Here is a 6,261-nt window from a genome sequence, read left to right as displayed (position 1 = left end):
TTTGTTCTTTGCTCACGTAACAAAGCAAAAAATCGATCGAGTTACGACTCGTACCTCGGAAAACTCGTACATTAATTCACTCGTAGCTCAAGGTACCACTGTACTTATCACACACAGGGATGTATTGGATTTTGTAGAAGTTGCCTGCAGTGTGGTTTAAAGAGAAATAAAGCTTCTCTGGGTGTGTTGTTTCAAGAAAATACATCATCTTTATGTTAAAAAAAGTATCCCCGCATTGCAAACCTCCCACTCACAAAGTTATCATAGTCAAGTTCATCATTTGCTTTGTTTTTTTATCAATTCTCCAGCTCGAGTCTCATCTTGTCTGATCCTGGAGCTCTGCTGAGACACAGAGACAGGAGACCATTATGGATTAAGTCAAACTGGATTGAGATGTTCTCCCGGTTGTTCCAGAGTGAGATGATTCATCATCCCGAGAGGCTGAGTTCTCATATCTGAAGCTCTCATCTCTGGTCTGCTTTTACCGCGAGGTAACGGAGCTTAAATGGAGTTTAGCGCAACTCCAGCTCTGTAGAAAGTTCAAGATTTGGGGTAAGATCAGAAGCCTGTTTTTTGTTTTCAAGTCTTCCGGCTAGTTTCTGTTTTTGATGGCATTCCTGTAGAATTATTAAAACTTCGGTCTAAAAGCTTTTTTAAGCCCTATGTCTTTAACCTCAGAGGTATAAAGGCAGTGATATTTAACATCACTCCAGTGCATCAGAAATCCATTGAGAGACAAATAGAGAAATACAGTGAGAAAAAGAGTGGGGGAGGAGAGGACATGAAGGTCCTACTCACACAGTAGCGGAAACCTGGGCAAATCTCTCAGCTCTGATTCATCTCCTATGGACAATGTTGACGCTAAAAACTTCCTTCCTGCTTTGCTGAAACTCACATTTATCACCAGTAAAAATAACATTAGTCATCAGCACATATGTCAGCGTTCAACTGTTGCCGATTTTTTAAACCGGTGCTGAAATTTCATTGTGGAATGTATTGGGATGGTAACGATCAACAAAAAAAATGAAGAAATAATAATTATAAAAAAAATTAATAATCAAAAATTGGAAGAAATGAAGATGATGTGAGGTCCAGTTACCAGCATGACACTATAACAGGGAGTAGTAGAGTAGAGTAGAGTAATGGCTACATTTCATTATTTATATAAATGAGCAAGCCAAAAAGAACAATGGCAAGGAAAAACTCCCTGAGACAACATAAAGTTTGTCCCTCTGATCGTCATCACTGTACCCCGCAACTTTGTATATCTGCTTCAAATGGACATTTGGTGCAACCCAGATGAGGATGGGTTCCCTCTTTGGTCTGGTTCCTCTCAAGGTTTCTTCCTTATGCCATCTCGGGGAGTTTTTCCTTGCCACAGTTGCTCATCAGGGACAAACTTACTTACAAAGAACATATTTACGTTTAATCACCACATTATCTGTGTAAAGCTGCTTTGAGACAATGTTCATTGTTAAAAGCGCAATACAAATAAAAATGAATTGAATTGAATTGAATAAAGAAGAAATCCTAAGAGGAACCAGACTCCAAAGTGACCCCATTCTCATCCTCAACACCAAATATTCATTTTTATACTTCCATCATTCCATCGGCTGTGATGGACATTTGAATGCAAAAAAGTTTCAATTCAATTCAGTAAAAAACAAATTTGTATTGCAAACCTAACAATAGACACTTTGTCCAAAAGCCACTTTACAGAAAGAAAATACTCTACTTTGCTACACTTTGCACTGACAAGGGGCAGGATTGCTTTCTAATTACTGATTGATTTCAGCTGGTGTCTTGGCTTTCCATGCCTTTTTGGTTTCGTTGTATGTGTGGGTTGTTAACAACATCTGGTAGAAATTTCATGTCAATAGCACCCTAAAAATTATATTTACTGAGAAAAAATAGTGAAAAATGTTCAATATTATTTTACCGGCTGTATATACATATATGGGGCAGATATAAATTTGGCCCTAATGAGCAAGCCAGTGGTGACAATGGCACGGAAGATCTCCTTGAGGCAACATAAGGAAGATATTCTGAAAGGGAACCAGACCCAAAAGACAAATTCTTTATAGTTCCATCATTGTTAAAGTTATGAGCTGTTCACTAATAGACAATTGAGTAAAAATAGTACTTATTGTACTATTATTATTTACTTAGTATTAATTTCTGAGAAATTTAGCAAACTGTTTATAATATTTATAGTCCAAATCCATCTTTATGTTTATTAATTCCTAGTTAAACTTAACTATGCAGGCCTTTCGTTTGCGTTTATACCTAGTCAGGGTTTCTGAATGTTGATGTAGAAACACATGTAGGTTTCTCTCTCAGTTTGTGGAGATTGTGTTCAATATGTGTGAGGTCAGAGCTTTATAGCAGGCCACTCCAACCCATATCTTCATGGAGCTTGCTTTGTGCACGGCAGCATTGTCACGCTGGAAGAGTTTTGGGTCTCCTAGTTAAAGTGAACTCAAAATTTCATGCATCCAAAACGTGTGCCTTTAAGTGTGTGGTACTTGTTTGGGGAAGAACCACATATGGCAGGAAAAAGACAGGTTTCCTTATACTTTTGTCCATGTATTGTATGTATGACAAAAAGTAAATGTGAGGTAATTTATATAGCAGGTTACTATTATACTGCTGAGCATTTAATTCACTATAAGAACTAAATTGTGCTACACTGAATGGTGTGTGACAAACAATTAGATGCAAAAAGAGTAAGCAACTAGTCCTGATATGAATGGGAAAATTGGGTGAAACTGTATCTTGTGTAGACTTGTGTACGTGTGTGTGTGTGTGTGTGTGTGTGTGTGTGTGTGTGTGTGTGTGTTCAATAACATGCAGAACCCTGTTAACTGCAAGTGTTTCTGAGGAGGTGAGATCAACCAGGACGGGCTGGAGTACATTAAAGAGATGTATGTGTCTAATCACACATGCACACACACACACACACACACACACACACACACACACACACACACACACACACACACACAACAGAACACAAATCTCACAAGGTCAGAAAACTAAAAGCTACCAAGATTTTCTTTCCCTTTTTGACCCGAAATTTGGCCTGTCGTTTCCATGTAGACTTTACACCAGCAGCTCAGAACAAACTGGAAGGGAAAAGCTGGCATCTTTTGGAAAGCGAGACCGGAAAACAGGATGGCAAGAGCCACGGAGACGGGGGAGCTTATTCACCCTGGAAACAAATGACTTCATCAGACGCTAATTCAATTTAGAAAGCTTAAATTTAGCACGTTCGTCATAGTGCATGACACTAGCCAAAAAAAATACAAAATAAAAAAAAAAAAACCCAGAAAGCAGGGCGGACAGGTCGAACATTTGGGATGTGTAGAAGATGAAATAGTTTGAAGGATTGAGAAAGGGTGTGAGAGTGTGAGAGAGGAGAAAAAAAAGGAGAACAAAGTGCTTTTCCCAGTAAACGTCACGAGTGGGTTGTGTGGGCGGGTCATTCTGCTCCGTCCGTATTGTCAGCATGACAGTTGGCAGGAGTCTTCTGTTGGAGGAAACGCTGCAAATCGAGACCAGCTTCTTCCCGTTTGCAAAGGCGTCAGTCTTATATCACTGTCAGATAAATTCTCACTTACAGACGCTGAAGGAAAAAAAACAGCGCTCACTTGTTGATGTGATTTCACTTGTTGATAGCAACAAGGAACCTCGAAGCCACAAGGGACAGAGAGATTACAAAGAGAGAAAGGGCTTTTTAATTGGCCAACATATGTTCACCTAAAATCAAACACACACACACACACACACACACACACATGATAATGTAATCTCAATGAATAATGAACAAAATGAAGGGCATGGCTATGAAACTCACGAATTGAAAAATCTCTTTAATGTCAACATAAACAGTCAACATGCTTCTTAGTATCAGCCTGCTCAGTTTCCTGATAGTAAAAATTATGCCGGAACATTTTGGCAAAAATGTTTCACAACCAGTAAGTTTGTTAGAAACAGAAGTAATAATTACATGAGAGCAATTATGAACTCGAGTGATGTAGCTGAGGTTGAGGAACTGTTCGGGTTCCTGGAGTTTCTACCTCTGGGGTTTTTTTCCCATTGTTTCAAATGTTTCCGTTTAGGCCACACCCACTGATTTATTTTTAATCATTATAATGAAATGGAAATTAACATTAGGAGCACTGAACAGTTACAGATACTGATTGTGACACACACACACATACATGCATATATTTATATATATATATATATATATATATATATATATATATATATATATATATATATATATATATATATATATACTATACACACACACACACACTCACAAAATCTTTCGCAACCAGATAAATTTTTTTTCCGAAAAAGTAGTAATAATTACATGAAAGCAACTAGAAACTTTAATGTTATAGCTGAGGTTGAGAAACTATTCAAATGATGGCTTTTTTACCTCTGGGGGTTTTTCCATTGTTTTGAAGGTTTCCGTTTAGGCCACACCCACTTAGAGTATTTTTTAAATCATAATACTGATATGGATATGAACATTTGGAGCACTGAACAGTTACAGATTCTGATAGTGATACACTCACACACACACACACACACACACACACACACACACACACACACAAAGTTGACTCTATTCCAAGGTGACCTTGTATAGGGAAGTTCATAAACACTGTAACAAGCTGAGTGAACAAGATGAGTCTCTACAGATATAGATTTTACACAATGCCATAATTCTCTGCTTTATTGATAGTTAGGAAAGAAACATTAGGCTTTAAAAGAAACCATGAACACATGCACCATGACAAAGCAAAGAACAAATGGCACAGAGGGACCTACAAATTTCAGATCTCCTCTGATCTTGACTCTTGAGACTTTCCCTCCCTTCATCAACCAGTTTTTTTCAGGCTTCATGGGATTTGGCTCGAGCTTTTCATGAGGGTGTGTTTGAGCTCATCGTGTTCCTGTGTGTTAAAGACTGTGAATATACGTATGGGTTTCACCCTGTAGGGTTCCTTAGGTTGTGTGTTCTCTCTGACCCACACATACACACAGTCACTGGGCATCTGCCTTGACTGTGTGGGCATCTTGGATTTCCAGACTTGAAAGAAACCCCACCCACCTCTTCATGCCAGATGGGTAGAAAAGGCATGAAAGAGTGAAGACAGACTTGATGACCAGACTTGGAGTGCCCAAGCTGGGCGGCACCGATGAAACCTTCGCCCACTCGCAGGCTCCCACGGACTCTAATGCCACAGCCATGAAGAAGACGGGCCAACAAGGTCTGGGGAGGACTGTTGCATTTTGCGTCAGACGCTTGGCTGTGACTGAGCGGGTTTTCTGTCGCAAGCGTGCTTCACTCAAAGTGCCTCCTTTCCCAGAAGTCAGTCAGAAATGTAGTGCCTCAGGATGATTTCAAATCCTGTGGCGTGTGATGCTTTATGATAAGATCACTCTGGCACTGGTGAAAGAAAACAAACTTGTTTGAATGCACTTGTGCAATTACTTACTGTGTCAGTGTACTAGCATGTCGGAGATTTCAACATGGCTTCCACGCACTACCCGTTTCCTGATTAGGGCGCGGACGATGTGTTTTTGAAAAGGAGCCTCATTATTTTAAACTAATTTCCTGTATCGTTTTCAATTTCACGAAATCACTGCTGATTCTTGCATCATTTATCTATCATTAGTATGAGCTTTTGTCCTCTGGGGAAAGCTTTTTAAAGCGTATAACTAGATATGACAGAACAGCGATGCAGTGGAGAACAAGTTGACATTTTATACCTTAAAGCTCTCAATCCTGAGTTTTACATGGTCTTTACATATTCATACAAACCCACATGATGTCCTATTCATGTGGGTTTGCTTTTTACTGTTCGAAAACAAAACAAACTATTGGCCAGAGTATCGGTGTGAAGTTGGAGTGGATTAGGGCTGTAGTTAATTGCATGATTGTCATGAGTCACCTTGTGATAATCGCAACTTAATCACTTAATCATACAATTGTATCTGTTCTGTACCTTAAATTGATACTCATAATCAACATGGGCATGGACGAATATGGATGATTTATGCAAATATATGTTAAATATTAGTGAAACCAAACTCAACATAGAGCATGAAAACTAGACACTAGAACTTCATGTCTATAAGACACATGACAAAAAGAACATACATTTCCCATTAAATTTCTCTTTTTGCACTGAGCAATGTATCTTCACAAGCCTGTTTACATTTTTAGATAAAAAAATAACT

General features: G+C 38.7%; 1 long non-coding RNA gene across 2 annotated transcripts in view; it reads left to right on the top strand.

Annotated features, from left to right (window-relative positions):
- The window catches only part of LOC124378803, a 6,394-nt gene extending 5,276 nt beyond the window's left edge, over positions 1-1,118 (top strand). For both annotated transcript variants that reach the window (XR_006924306.1, XR_006924305.1), the window contains one exon: positions 309-1,118. This is a non-coding gene — a long non-coding RNA (uncharacterized LOC124378803). The remainder of the gene's footprint in view (positions 1-308) is intronic.
- The last annotated feature ends 5,143 nt before the right edge of the window (positions 1,119-6,261 follow it).

This window comes from Silurus meridionalis, chromosome 25 (genome assembly GCF_014805685.1).
Source record: "Silurus meridionalis isolate SWU-2019-XX chromosome 25, ASM1480568v1, whole genome shotgun sequence".
NCBI lineage: Eukaryota > Metazoa > Chordata > Actinopteri > Siluriformes > Siluridae > Silurus > Silurus meridionalis.
Note: the sequence above shows the minus strand (reverse complement) of the source record. Positions and strands in the feature narration are given on the sequence as shown.